Source organism: Sorghum bicolor, chromosome 6 (genome assembly GCF_000003195.3).
Source record: "Sorghum bicolor cultivar BTx623 chromosome 6, Sorghum_bicolor_NCBIv3, whole genome shotgun sequence".
Classification (NCBI taxonomy): Eukaryota; Viridiplantae; Streptophyta; class Magnoliopsida; order Poales; family Poaceae; genus Sorghum; species Sorghum bicolor.
This window is the reverse complement of record NC_012875.2, coordinates 23731058-23746801: the sequence shown is the minus strand read 5'-3', so window position 1 is coordinate 23746801 and position 15744 is coordinate 23731058.

The window sequence follows — 15744 nt, the reverse complement described above, 5'->3', positions numbered from 1 at the left end:
TATGTACTCCTTGTTATCCCTACTCGTTTATCTACTTTGTCCTATGTAGATAGGCGTGGAGTCTATGCTTAGCTTGCTTAGTCCGGTAGAAGTCGGGTGATTCCCTGTCACCTGCGAGATATAGGTGGATACCTGCTTGATTAAGCAGTGGTTGCTTGGGGAAAGGAATAACCAAGTGTGGAATATAACTGGAGACTAGGCAGGGTCTTATGGTGGGTTGACCATAGTGCCCCTGCCTGTGTCGATTAAGGACCGATCGTTGACGGCCCTCTTGTCATGTTGAACGCATGCCCCACACTTAGCTGGAAGGATAAGTCGTTCCGACCGCGAAGCCTGAACACTATCCGGGTCGGGAATCGAGCCGCCATGCGCTGTATTGGTGATGGTTGAGGAGAACGACGAGGGCGCGGCGCGCAACCTTGGTATACCTTGGATACCTCGGTCGCCGGAACGGTCCTCGGGTACTAGCGGTGCCTGCCGAACCCGCGAATTGGTCCTGGATAGTGCAATATGGTGACCTGTAGCTCACTTTGGCCAGTGAGTGTGGTTTGTGTGGGGAATAAACTCGCCAGCTGGTTAGAAATCGATTCGAATCGCCATCGCTCCTGGATAGTGAGCACTTGACATGAGCCCTGTCCTCGTAGTAAGGACTATGGAACACTTGGGTTATAATGAAAGGGGTTTATGACTGCTATGATGAGGTACTATCATATCACCATACTTGTTGTGATAGCACAGGTGCAAACCTAGATAATAGGTAATGATACTTCCAACCTGAGTAAAATTAAAAGAAGGAAAGTTTTAGGTAGGATATGATAGGAAAATCCTGCGGTTTTGCAAAATGGTTGTCAGCTACCCCCACTATATAGCCTTTATGATCCTTGATGAGTCTTTATTTTAAGTTTATGACGGGTAAGTCTAGCTGAGTACCTTCTCGTACTCAGGGTTCTACTCCCATGTTGTTTTGCAGATGGTCAAATGTACTATGGTTATTGCATCCTCTGTCTGTACCCAGCCATGGGTGATGACTAGAACAAGGGCGATGGTCACTCCGTCTCTTCTTTTGCTTTTGTGGGAATGACCGAACTATGGCACTGTATCAGACTAAGTGTGTGTGTTGTATTTTCGAACAATGAAGCTTCCGCTACTTGAAGAACTTGGTTTGTAATAACTCAAGCACTCCGATGTATTTTATGAATGTTGTGATCTGGATGTACTTGTGGATGGCGACCGCTAAACTTATTACGATCTTGGCTGTTGTACGATGTGTGGTTTGAAATCCTTCGAGATTTCACGGACTACCGGGATTATATGGGCTCAAGCGTAATGGTTTGACTATGCAAATGGTCACTGTTAGGCTTAGTCTCTTATAATTTGGTCGGTTCTGTTACATAGATGACGTGTGTCACATGCAATCTCGCTTGGGTCTGTTTGGAGACAATGTTAGTTTCGGTGCAAGATAGGTGCATAGTTTGTGCCTAATGCACCATAGTCTAAGAAACCATTTTTGACACACCTATTTGTACTCCTAGATGAAGAGGCTCAAGTGGAAGCTCGGTTTGGTCTGTTTGGAGATAGTGCTAATCTTGATGCAAGATAAATGCACGGTTTGCATGGAACATACGATATGCTCCAAAATCAATTAGGTCGCACCTGATATAACTCTTTGATGATGTGTATCATATGTAATATTGCTTCGGTTTGTTTAGAGAGAGTGTTAGTTTTGGTAGAAGATATATGCACGGTTTACGCCAAATGCACCATAGGCTAAGAAACCATTTTAGACGCACCCGATGGTACTCATAGTTGAAGAGGCTCAAGTGGAGGCTCGATTTGGTCTGTTCGGATATAGTGCTAATCTTGATGCAATATAGTTGCACAGTTTGCATGCAACGTACCATATGATAAGAAATCAATTTGGACGCACCCAATGGAACTCCTAGATGACGTGTGTCATATGGAATCTCGCTTCGGTCTGTTTAGAGACAATGTTAGTTTCGGTGCAAGATAGGTGCATAGTTTGTGCCTAATGCACCATAGTCTAAGAAACCATTTTTGACACACTTGTTTGTACTCCTAGATGAAGAGGCTCAAGTGGAAGCTCGGTTCGGTCTATTTGGAGATAGTGCTAATCTTGATGCAAGATAGATGCACGGTTTGCATGGAACATACCATATGCTTGGAAATCAATGTGGATGCACGTGATATAACTCCTTGATGATGTGTATCATATGGAATCTTGCTTTGGTCTGTTTAGAAATAGTGTTAGTTTCGGTGCAAGATATGTGCATGGTTTGCGCCTAATGCACCATAGTCTAAGAAACCATTTTGGAAGCACCTGTTGGTACTTCGGTGAAGAGGCTCAAGTGGAAGCTTCGTTTGATCTGTTTGGAGATAGTGCTAATCTTGATGCAAGATAGGTGCATGATTTGCAAGGAACATACCATATGCTTGAAATCAATTTGGACGCACCCAATAGAACTCCTAGATGACGTGTGTCATATGTAATCTTGCTTCCGTCCGTTTGTAGACATTGTAAGTTTTAGTGCAAGATAGGTGCACAGTTTGCGCCAAATGCACTATAGTCTAAGAAACCATTTTGGACGCACTATTTTTTACTCTTGGGTAAAGAGGCTCAAGTGGAAGCTTGGTTCGGTCAGTTTGGAGATAGTGCTAATCCTTATGCAAGGTAGGTGCATGGTTTGCATGGAACATACCATATGCTTGGAAATCAATTTGGATGCACCCAATGGAACTCCTTGACAACGTGTGTCATATGGAATCTTGCTTTGGTCCATTTGGAGACATTGTTAGTTTCGGTGCAAGATAGGTGCACAGTTTGCACCTAATGCACCATAGCCTAAGAAACCATTTTGGAGGCACTTGTTGGTACTCCTAGGTGAAGGGGCTCAAGTGGATGCTCGGTTCGGTCTGTTTGGAGATAGTGCTTATCTTGATGCAAGATAGGTGCACGATTTGCATGGAACAAACCATATGCTTAGAAATCAATTTGGACGCACCAGATGCAACTCCTAGATGACATATGTCATATGGAATCTCACTTTGGTCCGTTTAGAGATAGTGTTAGTTTCGGTGCAAGATAGGTGCACAGTTTGCACCTAATGCACCATAGGATAAGAAACCATTTTGGACACACCTGATGGTCCTCCTAGGTCAAGGGGCTCAAGTGAAAGCTTGGTTTGGTCTGTTTGGAGATAGTGCTAATCTTGATGCAAGATAGATGCACGGTTTGCCTAGAACATACGATATGCTCAGAAATCAATTAGGACGCACCTGATATAACTCCATAATGATGTGTGTCATATGGAATCTTGCTTCAGTTCATTTAGAGACAGTGTTAGTTTTGGTAGAAGATATGTGCACGGTTTTCGCCTAATGCACCATAGGCTAAGAAACCATTTTAAAAGCACCCAGTGGTACTCGTAGTTGAACAGGCTCAAGTGGAGGCTCGATTTCGTCTGTTCGGATATAGTGCTAATCTTGATGCAAGATAGTTGCACAGTTTGCATGCAGCATACTATATGTTAAGAAATCAATTTGGATGCACCCAATGGAACTCCTAGATGACGTGTGTCATATGGAATCTCGCTTCGGTCTATATGGAGACAATGTTAGTTTCGGTGCAAGATAGGTGCATAGTTTGTGCCTAATGCACCATAGTCTAAGAAACCATTTTGGATGCACTTGTTGGTACTCCTAGGTGAAGGGGCTCAAGTGGATGCTCGGTTGGGTCTGTTTGGAGATAGTGCTAATCTTGATGCAAGATAGGTGCATGGTTTGCATGGAATATACCAAATGCTTGGAAATCAATCTGGACGCACATGATGGAACTCCTAGATGACGTGTGTCATACAAAATCTTGCTTTGGTCTATTTGGAGACAGTGTTAGTTTCGGTGCAAGATAGGTGCAAGGTTTGCACATAATGCAGCATAGGCTAAGAAACCATTTTGGACGCACCCGATGATACTTCTAGGTAAAACGCTCAAGTGAAAGCTCGGTTCGGTCTGTTTGCAGATAGTGCTGATCTTGATGTAAGATAGATGCATGGTTTCCATGGAACATACCATATGCTTGGAAATCAATTTGGATGCACCCGATGGAACTCCTTGATGATGTGTGTCATGTGGAATCTCGCTTTGGTCTGTTTAGAAACGGTGTTAGTTTCGGTGCAAGATATGTGCATGGTTTGCGCCTAATGCACCATAGTCTAAGAAACTATTTTTGACACACTTGTTTGTACTCCTAGATGAAGAGGCTCAAGTGGAAGCTCGGTTCGGTCTATTTGGCGATAGTGCTAATCTTGATGCAAGATAGTTGCACGGTCTGCATGGAACATACCATATGCTTGGAAATCAATGTGGATGCACGTGATATAACTCCTTGATGATGTGTATCATATGGAATCTCGCTTTGGTCTGTTTAGAAATAGTGTTAGTTTCGGTGTAAGATATGTGCACAGTTTGCGCCTAATGCACCATAGTCTAAGAAACCATTTTGGAAGCACCTGTTGGTACTCCTAGGTGAAGAGGCTCAAGTGGAGGCTTGGTTCGGTCTGTTTAGAGATAGTGCTAATCTTGATGCAAGATAGGTGCACGATTTGCATGGAACATACCATATGCTCAGAAATCAATTTGGACGCACCAGATGGAACTCCTAGATGACATATGTCATATGGAATCTCACTTTGGTCCGTTTAGAGACAGTGTTAGTTTCGGTGCAAGATAGGTGCACAGTTTGCACCTAATGCACCATAGGATAAGAAACCATTTTGGACACACCCGATGGTCCTCCTAGGTCAAGGGGCTCAAGTGAAAGCTCAGTTTGGTCTGTTTGGAGATAGTGCTAATCTTGATGCAAGATAGATGCACGGTTTGCATGGAACATACGATATGCTCAGAAATCAATTAGGACGCACCTGATATAACTCCTTGATGATGTGTGTCATATGGAATCTTGCTTCGGTTCATTTAGAGACAGTGTTAGTTTTGGTGGAAGATATGTGCATGGTTTACGCCTAATGCACCATAGGCTAAGAAACCATTTTAGATGCACCCGATGGTACTCGTAGTTGAAGAGGCTCAAGTGGAGGCTCGATTTGGTCTGTTCGGATATAGTGCTAATCTTGATGCAAGATAGTTGCACAGTTTGTATGGAATGTGTAACACCCCAGTGTTATGGTTGCATAAATCATATGCATAGCATGAGCATCATCTTCTACTCAGGCATGTCATGATCATCATCAACCTTGAGCCATGTCATTCTATGTAAAAATGTGATTTAAATTGCTTAAATAGGCTCCCTATGCTTATGTTTGAGTGAACCATGCTTGTGTTTGTGTGCTATGCCTTGTTAAATAGTTTATCTATGCTTAACTTAACCTTGGGAACAATGTTTATGTTGATCACTTGCCCAAAATAATCACTTAAGTCATACTTATGCAAATAGGCTCTAGAAACCTCTTTTGCTTAGGCTTTTAAAAAGTGTTTCATAAAATTTTTGCATGTCAAAACTTTCTACAGCAAAGTTGTAGAAAAGTTTATAAGGAACAAAAGTTGTTTTATGGCCATCTCATGAAAATGATCACAACTAGCTCAAAATTGACCCACAAGGCAGATTTGGGGCCGTTTTCAACACTTAGAAAATTTTGTCTTGTATCGCAGCAGTTTGCTCGAAGGGGTATTGTTCATTCTCCAGTTTGAAATCTAGGCTGAATCAAACTATGATCTTGTAAGCAATGTTGTAGTACTCATGTAGCTCTCCAGCATAGAGCAATTAGCCAGCAAAATCATCAAGTGGTTTAGGAGATAATCGCGCTGCAAGTTCGGGTTTCAGTCGGTGATCACGTCGCCTGAATCAAAGCCGAGCTCGCCGTCGTGGATGTCCAGAGCGACACCTGTCCGCCAGATGGCGCCTGTACGCTGGCAATGGCCCCGCTCGTTAGGTCATCGACATTGGCATGGACACCACGGCGCCCCGCACTCGCTCAGCGCCCGTCCATTCTCCTCCTTCCTCTCTCTCGCGCTCGCTCTGGCGGAAACGCCGTCGCCATTGCCGCCGAGAGCTTCGCGAGCTCCTCGCGCCTTCGTCTCTGCGCCTTGCTTCGCCTCCGAGCGCCTCCAAGTTCGCATCGAGCTCCTCCATCTTCTCCACCCATCGGTTGGACAAGATCTCCCCGAGGTGAGCAGCATTTTGCAAGTTCTTCGTCGTTGGGTTCGCGGCCGTCGTGACCCCGATTCCGGCGAACCTCGCCGCCGCTCCATCCTTGCTTCCTTTCTTCCCTCTGAGTCATGTTAGGGTCTGCTTAGGTCTTGGCGTCAGTCCACGCGACGCCATTCCGGCTGAAATCTCACCGTCGCGCGGGAACACGGTCGCCGCACCGCCGTGCTCACCGCCGACGAGCACCTCACACGTGAGCAGGCTCACCGGAGCCGTTAGGGTTAGGCGTTTTTACCTAGAAAGCTCACACTGACTCACTGATGCTTAAGCCGCCATTCCCCGACGCTCTACCGGTCGGAGATGGCCGGCATAAGCTGGGTAGCTCCGCCGTGGTGCCATGGCCGACGGCGACCCCTCTCCGTAGCCGAAACCCTAGCGCCACCTACCTCCATCGATGCGGAATCACTCCAGGGGCACGCTGGTGCCCTTGGATCCGCCGGAGAAGCTCACCGTCGGCGAGCATTTGCCGGCGAAGGTGTCCTCTGTTCTCGGTGTCACTGACGCGCGGGTCCCGACTGCCAGTGACTCAACGGTCTCCTCCTTCCTTTTATTCAAATCTTGATTTTTGGCTTTCTTGCAAAAATCATATCTCCTGTTTCTGAGATCCAAAAATTGTGAAACAAATTTTGTGGTATTCCTTGAGATGGCTACTTTTTAATAAAAATATAAAATGAACCATGTTTTCTGGGAAAAATATTTATTAGGATTTAATCTTGTTATTCATGTGTAAATTCATATCTCTTGTTATACTGCTTAGTTTGCTATGAAATGTTTATGGTAGTTTCTGTGTGGTACTGGAGTGCTATGAAAAATATTTCATGATTTTTGGAGTACTGCAGCTTTGATATGTAATTTATGTTGGAGATTTGGCTTGTTTCCTTGATTAAATCATATAAAATAATTGGTGCTTATGCTGGTACTCTACTTTGGTGGTAAACTTGTTTATGGTATTCATAATGTGTAAATAATCTGAAATCTGTTGTTTGACACCATATAAGTAAGGTTTCTGAATTTATAAAATACACACCTTGTCACATGTTAACTGCATATCTTTAATTTGGTATGTGCATTTGCTCTGAAATTTTTATGGTGATGCTTTGATGCTATACTTGTGCTTCTGTAATTTTTGTAGAGTTTTCTCAGCACTTTTACTAGTATCTTGTAATTATGCTCCTTTCTAGAATTAAATTAATAAATGCCTTGTTAGTAAATGTTTGGAGGTTATCATATGATGTTCTGTTTATCTTGTGGTGTGCTTGTGCTCATAAGCCATGTGGTTGACATTGTTTATGTTTTTGTTATGTCATCAAATAATTAATTCAAAGGTTAAAGGCTATTCTGGACAGCAAGGGAGTAATATAGTCTTTACTTGTTGCTAACTTGTTTTTCTGGGAGGCTTGTCTAAATCAAAGTTGTTGTAAACATTATGAACTAGCTGTGGTTTCAATTTGGGGTCATTTGGCCTAGTAGTTTAAAAGTTATAGCTGTTCCAAGTTGGGGTTCCAGAAATATGTGTTCTCTGTTTTTCTGGGACAGAACCTGGAACTTTGTTTAAATGACCTGGTTAACCTATGAATCTTGCTGTGATGTTAAAAGATGATTTGTAGATAATTTCATGAGTTTTCCAGAATATCCTCACGTGAGTTTGTTGGATCCCTGTAGCAACAGCTATGGTCTATTTAGTGAGCTGTTCTGTTTTGTGTTGCTTACTGCTATAGGTTGACTTGCCTAGTTTGTTAATTCATGTGGTTTCCCTTTGTGAGTTAAATTAGAAGTTACTCCGTAAACGAGTGTCCGGTGAGTTTTTATGTGTTAAGAATTCATCCTTTTATGCACATCTTCTTATTCGTTGAGCATGCAATAGGTGCATCGGACGCGACTGCTTCCTACGAGCTCCAAGCGAACCCCGAAGGCCAGGAGGGCAGCCAGGAGGTGGAGGTCCAGCTAGTCGGACTCGAGGAGCCCGAAGAAGAAGTTGAGTGCCCGAAGCACGAGCCAGCCTCGTTCTTGAAAGGCAAGGCCCGGAGCATTCTAAGCCTCCCTTTACTTTCGAAAGTTTACTTAATATGTTATATCTATTGCTGCATTAAGTATAGGAGTTGTGATGAAACCTTTGCTGCATTTTACTCTATACTTGTCCAGATAACTCACCACACCTTGGTTATAGAGTTAGGATCGAGTAGCAGCTTAGCCATACTTAATCGGTAGAAGTCAGGTGATTTTCTGTCACCTGCGCGATATAGGGTTGTGTCGGTATACGATGGTCTATATGTGCTATCGTAAATGGAACCTGATTAAATTGACTTAAGCCGAGCGGAGTTTTGCAAGGTTGTAGTAACTCCGTTTGTGGCAGCTAAGGATCGACTGTTGTATGTCCTCTTGTCATGTTGAACGCATGCCTAACGCTTTGTTGGCCGGATAACTCGATCCGACCGCGAAGCCGAGTAATATGACTCAGGCCGGAAGGTCGATAAGTATAAAGTGCGCACTACCGGAGCAAGTGCGGTGTGTGGGGGACCATTGGCGTAAGCCCAAAGGCAGGTGAGTTAAAATTCCTGACCTCCCTGGCAGAGTGGTAGCCCTGGGAGTGCGGCGCTTATCGGAACCACGATTCCGGAGTCGTATCAAAGGTGACCCGTTGGCTCTCCGGCAGGGGAAGCTTGGGTGAGTGATAGGAATACCCCTCCAGTTGGATAGGAATTCGATTCGAATCGCCGTCTCTCACGGTTAGTGAGAACTTGACAGAGCAGCGGCAAACGTAGCATTCACAAAGGAACTTTGGTTCATGATAATGATGATAGCATGGGAGAATATATGATGAATTTGATATGGTTATTATTGCTTGTAATAATCAAGAGAAGTGCTTTAGTACAGGTGCTAATCTAGTGGTAGGCTGATGATGAATAAATATGATGCTCTCACAATAATGTAGTTTTAATGCAAGCTTTTGGCAAATGTTGAGTCAACCAGCTCCACTTGATGTTAGCCTTGCATGATCCTTGGTGTCTTTTATGTTTTACTAGACGGGTAAGTCTAGCTGAGTACAATCTCGTACTCAGGGTTTATTCCCACCTGTTGCAGATGACATCTTTTATGACGGCTTCTGCAAGACCTGTCTCCATCCCGCTGGGGATGAGGACTAACCGTTCGGCACGGTTCTCTAACAAACTCGTCCCTGTTGCTTTTGGAAGGATGGTGTAGACTCTGGCAGTAACACGAACATGTGAACTGAACTTTGGAAAGTGTGTGTAATTATTTTGCTTCCGCTACTTCGAACAGGTGTTGTAATAACTTAATAACTCCGATGTGGTGCCGCTTCGACGGCAATGAATGACTATGTAACATTCGCTATGTTGTGCTGAATTATTACGATCTTGGTTTGTTGCAAGTTGGTTTGAAGTCCTTCATGATTTCAATTGACTACCGGGATTATATGGGCTCAAGTTTGGAAACTTGATTGCTTGTCGATCGTTTCTACACTTAAACTCTTATAATTTGGTCGGTTCTGTGACAGCTGGTATCGGAGCAGGTTCAGCATTATAAATGCAACGTTTGTGTATTTAAAAACAAAAGAGTTTTTAAAATAAAATGGTGTAAATAAATATTTAAGTATGCCAGTGGTCGAATCCTCCTTGCCCACATAAGGACTATAGGTGGCTATTTAAGTACTGACTTGGGGGGTTTTATTTATGCATCTCCGGCAGTACTCAGGTATGGATCTGTGATGACCGCACTATGCTACCCTGTGGTCTAATGGTGGAGGTAGCCTTCATATGTGAATTAGCCACATATGTCGCTAGATTTAAATTATGCAACGTCGCACCTACGCCCTGGTAAGTGTGACCTGTGAGAGCATGATCGTCCAAACGGTGGTCTAGGGGAGTGTTCGCGGTGGTTTTCTGGAGCGGTTACATGTCAAAACCATGGAACCACGAAAGAAACTTAATTGGGGAGCATTTAATTCTTGGGTAGCTGTGGTGTCATTGTTTGTGCATGTTGGGCATGTCCAAGCAATGTGCACTTAGTTTACTGCTTTCTTGAGTGATATATTGGGAACTGTCGGGCTGAAGTGAAGTTTTCTTCAGGTACTCTAACAGCGCACGTGTAACTCGCTAGTTATCGTATCGAGAGATGAATGTATGCCACCGTATATCCATTAGAATATTAATTTTCTAAGTTTGTGAGGATGTACGGTTCGCGCATGCATCATGTCGTATTCATACATATATTCTGTCTACTCCTTCCCTTACAATGTCGTCCCGTTTAATTAAATAAATGTTGCTTAAACTAATCCTCTTTCACCTATGGTATTCCTATTCCTTTCCACAGATGGATGCGCCCGCTTCACCCCGTCCCAGTGACACTTTCTTGAGCGAGTTTGGCACTCTTACCTTGCTCTGGAGAGTGCTACAGTCGGTAGGATATACTGAGCCACCTCAGTATTCTTGGTGGGAGTTGGATAGGACAAGAGAGTTGCAGTGGTTTGCTATGCAGGGAGTTGTCCCTCCACTTGGGGGCAAGCCTGCATGGACAGGGTGGACCTGTAGTTTAGATGGGCAAACTCCTTGGGAAGCAGCTCAGGTTGCAGCCCAGACAATCCTACTCGATATCTGTCAGAGGTGTGGCAATGAGCTGACGGGAGGACCAGCGGCCTCCGTTCCCCGTGCTGACCCAGCAGCAGCGGAGTGGAAACAGGCTGATGGTTGTGCTTTGGTTCGAGGCAGGGGAGAGAGAGCTGAGAGTTCTAGTCCTGCTATGAGTGCTACGATGGCTGTGCTCAAGCTAATCAGTCAGCGAGAGGACACCTACGCACAGGTGATGGTGGCTATTCGCCAGGCTCAGGAGATGCAACGGAAAGCTGAAAAGCGTGCTCGCAAGTTTCGCAAGCAAGCTAGACTCCGGGATCAAGCTCAGAAGGACCGCAATGACTGGGAAGACATTGCGGAGTATCGTAGGCAGCAGTGGGTGAAGGCCATTAAAGAGAGAGATCATAAGCAGGACCAGATGGGGCAGTTAGCTAGAGAAAGGGAGACAATACAGGAGCGCTTGGTGCAGATCACTCGTGAGAGGGACACTGCACTCCGCGTGTCGGAGAACAGACGCCGGGCATGGGAGATGCACCGGATTCAGTCTCTTGAGCGGGAGAACTATCTGCAGGATCAGATTGAGGCTGGTCTTGTGGAGATTCACCGTCTCAACAACTTGCTACACCCTATTCCTCGCCCTATACTCGTGTATCCAGAGGTGGGACCTCAGGTGATTGTGGCCGATGATGATGGTATGGAGGTCGATGGACCAGCAGCGGCTGCACCACCCTTGCACGAGGACGTGGAGGACGAGGAGCTTGAGCCAGTTAGCGACGAGGATGGAGAGGCGATCTTCGACGCTGACTCGGACGACGAGCCTGGAGTGTAGGGAGTAGTGGGTAGTGTTATGTGAGGATCTTTTGTAGTCTGGCAGATAGCGGTGATGCTTTTGTACCCATGTTGTAATCCGGAACTTTGACCTTGACTCATGGCATGTACTGTGATGGTGTAATAACTTTGTGGACCCAATGTGTAATCTTAATATGTTCTTTATGTTATGACGATGTTTTCCGTTGTGGTGCATATTGCGGATATCTCTGTCATGTGTTGGATTGGTGATGTTGTTTTGTGGAATTGAATTATTGTGCCTTTTCTGTAAAGCTATTCTCTCGAATACTTTCAGGCATAAATATAAGTTCTTCTGCGGCAAATCTTGTCATCATCAATGCTCACTGACTGTGTCTTTATAGAGGTCTCGTGGCACCTGAGGTGCGGAACAGCGTGCAAGCATGAATCCACCCCCTCCTCCTCCACCACCAAATCCAGCTGAGCTGATGCAAATGATGGTGGAAAATCAGAGGATGCTCACTGAGACCATCAATCGGATGGCAAATCAGGGTGGTCGTAATGCACATGAAGGGCCAGCTCCTAATCAGTATAGCAGTTTCAAGGATTTCATGGATACTAAGCCCCCACCTTTCAGAGAGGCTGAAGAACCCCTTCAAGCTGAGGAATGGCTGAACACGGTGGAACAAAAGTTTCGCTTGCTTCGGCTGACCGAGGGTTTGAAGGCGGAGTATGCAGCTCATCAACTGCAAGGACCCGCAGGCATCTGGTGGAATCAGTATCGGGAAGCTCTTCCAGCCAACACTGTACTTGACTGGAATCTTTTCTGTGAAGCTTTTAAAGGGCATTTCATTCCTCCTGGTGTCATGGAGATGAAGCATACCGAGTTTATGCAGTTGACTCAGGGCAACAAAACTATGAAGGAGTATTTACATGCTTTCAATCATTTGTCTAGGTATGCTCCTGAGTTTGTGAACACTGAGGCGAAAAAGATTGCTAGTTTCAAGCGGGGTTTGGGCCCCAAGTTGCTGAAGACTATGGGCCGCACTAAGTGTGCAACTTTCAATGAGTTTGTTAGTGATGCTCTCACTCAAGAGAACTATAACACTGTGTACTCTGCAACCAAGACTCGCAAGAGGGCTTTTGAGGCCGGGGCAGGGTCATCTCAGTCCAAGGCTCCAGTGGCAGCTAAGCCACCATTCCGTGCTCCAACCCCTAACCAGCGGTATCGCCCTCCTGTGAAGAAGAATCAGGCAAAGACGGGTTTCCGCAAGGGGTACTCTATTGCTCTTCCTATGGGCAACACGGGTCCCAACTATGCCAAGACTCCACCTACCAACCGTCCGTGCTGGAACTGCAATCAGACCGGGCATTGGCAGAGCAACTGTCCTTACCCGCCAAAGAAGGTCAACCAGGGGAACGTCCGCCAGGGGCGTGTTCACTACACAACCGTGGAGGCAATCCCTGCTGGTGAGGTGGTTACGGCTGGTAAGTTTCTGGTTAACCAATGTGATGCACTTGTGCTTTTTGATTCGGGAGCATTGCATTCTTTTGTGAGTTCAGACTTTGTGTCTAAGCATAATCTCAAAGCAAGTACACTTGATAAGGGTAGTTATTGCATTAGTGCTGCTGGGATTGATATTTCTACCAATCAAGTGGTTTTTGGGGCAACTCTGGAAATTGGAGGCCGTCAGTTTCTTGCTGATCTGGTTGTCTTACCCGGTGTGGGCATAGATGTAATTCTAGGTATGAATTGGATGAGTGGTAACGGAGTTCTTATCGACACCACCACTCGTGTAGTGATGTTGAGAGATCTAAGTACCAGGGAAGCGTTCTTAGAGCAACTTCCTCGAGATATCCATATCCGTAGCACTGTGAATGCAGTTACAACTAAGGCCATCCAGGACATTCCGGTGGTGTGTGAGTTCCCGGATGTATTTCCTGATGATTTATCCGGGCTTCCTCTAGATCGGGATGTGGAGTTCAAAATTGAATTGATTCCAGGTACCGCTCCTATCTCTAGAAGACCTTATAGAATGCCACCAAATGAGCTAGCTGAGCTTAAGACCCAACTGAATGAGTTGTTGAAGAAGGGTCTTATCCGTCCTAGTTCTTCTCCTTGGGGTTGTCCGGCAATCTTTGTGAAGAAGAAGGATCAATCCTTGCGCATGTGTGTGGACTATCGTCCCCTAAATGCGGTGACCATCAAGAATAAATACCCTCTTCCTCGCATTGATATCTTGTTTGATCAGTTGTCTAAAGCTAAGGTATTCTCCAAGATTGATTTGCGATCTGGGTATCATCAGATCAAGATCCGTCCTGAAGATGTACCTAAGACAGCTTTCTCGACAAGGTATGGGTTGTATGAGTATCTCGTCATGTCCTTCGGTCTTACGAATGCACCTGCTCACTTCATGTATCTCATGAATTCGGTGTTCATGCCCGAAATGGACAAGTTTGTGGTGGTCTTCATTGATGATATCTTGGTATATTCTTGCAATGAAGAGGAGCATACCGAGCATCTACGTATAGTGTTGTCGCGTATGCGTGAGCATCAGCTTTATGCCAAGTTCAGCAAATGCGAGTTTTGGCTGAAGAAAGTACCTTTCTTGGGCCATGTCTTATCTAAAGAAGGCATATCGGTGGATCCGGCTAAGGTGCAAGAAGTGCTGGATTGGAAGGTTCCAACTTCGGTACACGAGGTTCGGAGTTTTCTCGGTCTGGCTGGATATTATCGTCGATTCATTCCCGAATTCTCAAAAATATCCAAGCCTATGACTCGTCTACTTCAGAAAGATGAGAAGTTTGTGTGGACGCCTGAGTGTGAAGAGTCATTCCACAAGTTGAGGACATTGCTGACATCAGCTCTTGTCCTAGCTCATCCTGATATCGAGAAGCCCTTCGATGTCTTCTGCGACGCGTCGGGTATTTGTTTAGGTTGTGTATTGATGCAAGAAGGTCACATTATCGCATATGCCTCATGCCAACTTCGAAAGCATGAGGTCAATTACCCTACTCATGACTTAGAATTGGCAGCAGTTGTTCATGCTTTGAAAATCTGGAGGCATTATTTGCTGGGTAATCTGTGCAATATCTACACTGATCATAAGAGCCTCAAGTATATCTTCACTCAACCTGAACTGAACATGCAGCAGCGAAGGTGGCTTGAGTTGATTAAAGATTACAATCTACAAGTGCACTATCATCCGAGCAAGGCGAACGTGGTTGCGGATGCCTTGAGTCGGAAAGCGCACTGTCACTCAATCCAAGTGGAAGATCCGTTGTTGTCACATCTTATGCATCCACTTGGGCTCAACCAAATTTCTCTGGAGAGTACTCTTCGCAATTGAGTTATCGAATTGCAGCAAACAGATGTAGGCATCCATCATATAAAGAGGAAGAAGAAGAAACCAAGCATTTCCGGGTCGATGAGAACGGAATTCTTTGGTTCAAGGATCGACTTGTGGTCCCAAAAGACCATGAACTACGAAATCAGATCTTATCTGAAGCTCATTCATCCAAATTGTCTATTCATCCTGGTAGTAGCAAGATGTATCAGGATCTGAAACCTCTGTTTTGGTGGACAAAGATGAAAAAGAAGATTGCTGCTTTTGTCGCACGTTGTGACAATTGTTGTCGTGTGAAAGCCGTTCACATGAAAGCTGGTTTGCTTCAACCCTTGTCAATTCCTGATTGGAAATGGGAAGAAGTTAGCATGGATTTCATTGTTGGGCTCCCAACTTCTGTCAAGGGTTACGACTCTATCTGGGTGATTGTAGATCGTTTGACCAAGGTTGCTCGTTTTATTCCAGTCCGAACTGACTATCTGTAACACCCCAGTGTTATGGTTGCATCAAACATGTGCATAGCATGAGCATCATCATTTATTCAAAGCATCCATGATCATCATCTATCTTGAGTCATGACATTCTATGCAAAAATGTGGTTTAAATTGCTTAAATAGGCTTCCTATGCTTATGTTTGAGTGAACAATGCTTGTGTTTGTGCTTAATGCCTTGGTAATTAGTTTATCTATGCTTAACTTAATCTTGGGAACAATGTTCATGTTGATCACTTATCCAAAATATGCTTATAAGTCATACTTATGCAAATAGGCCCTAGAAACCTCTTTTG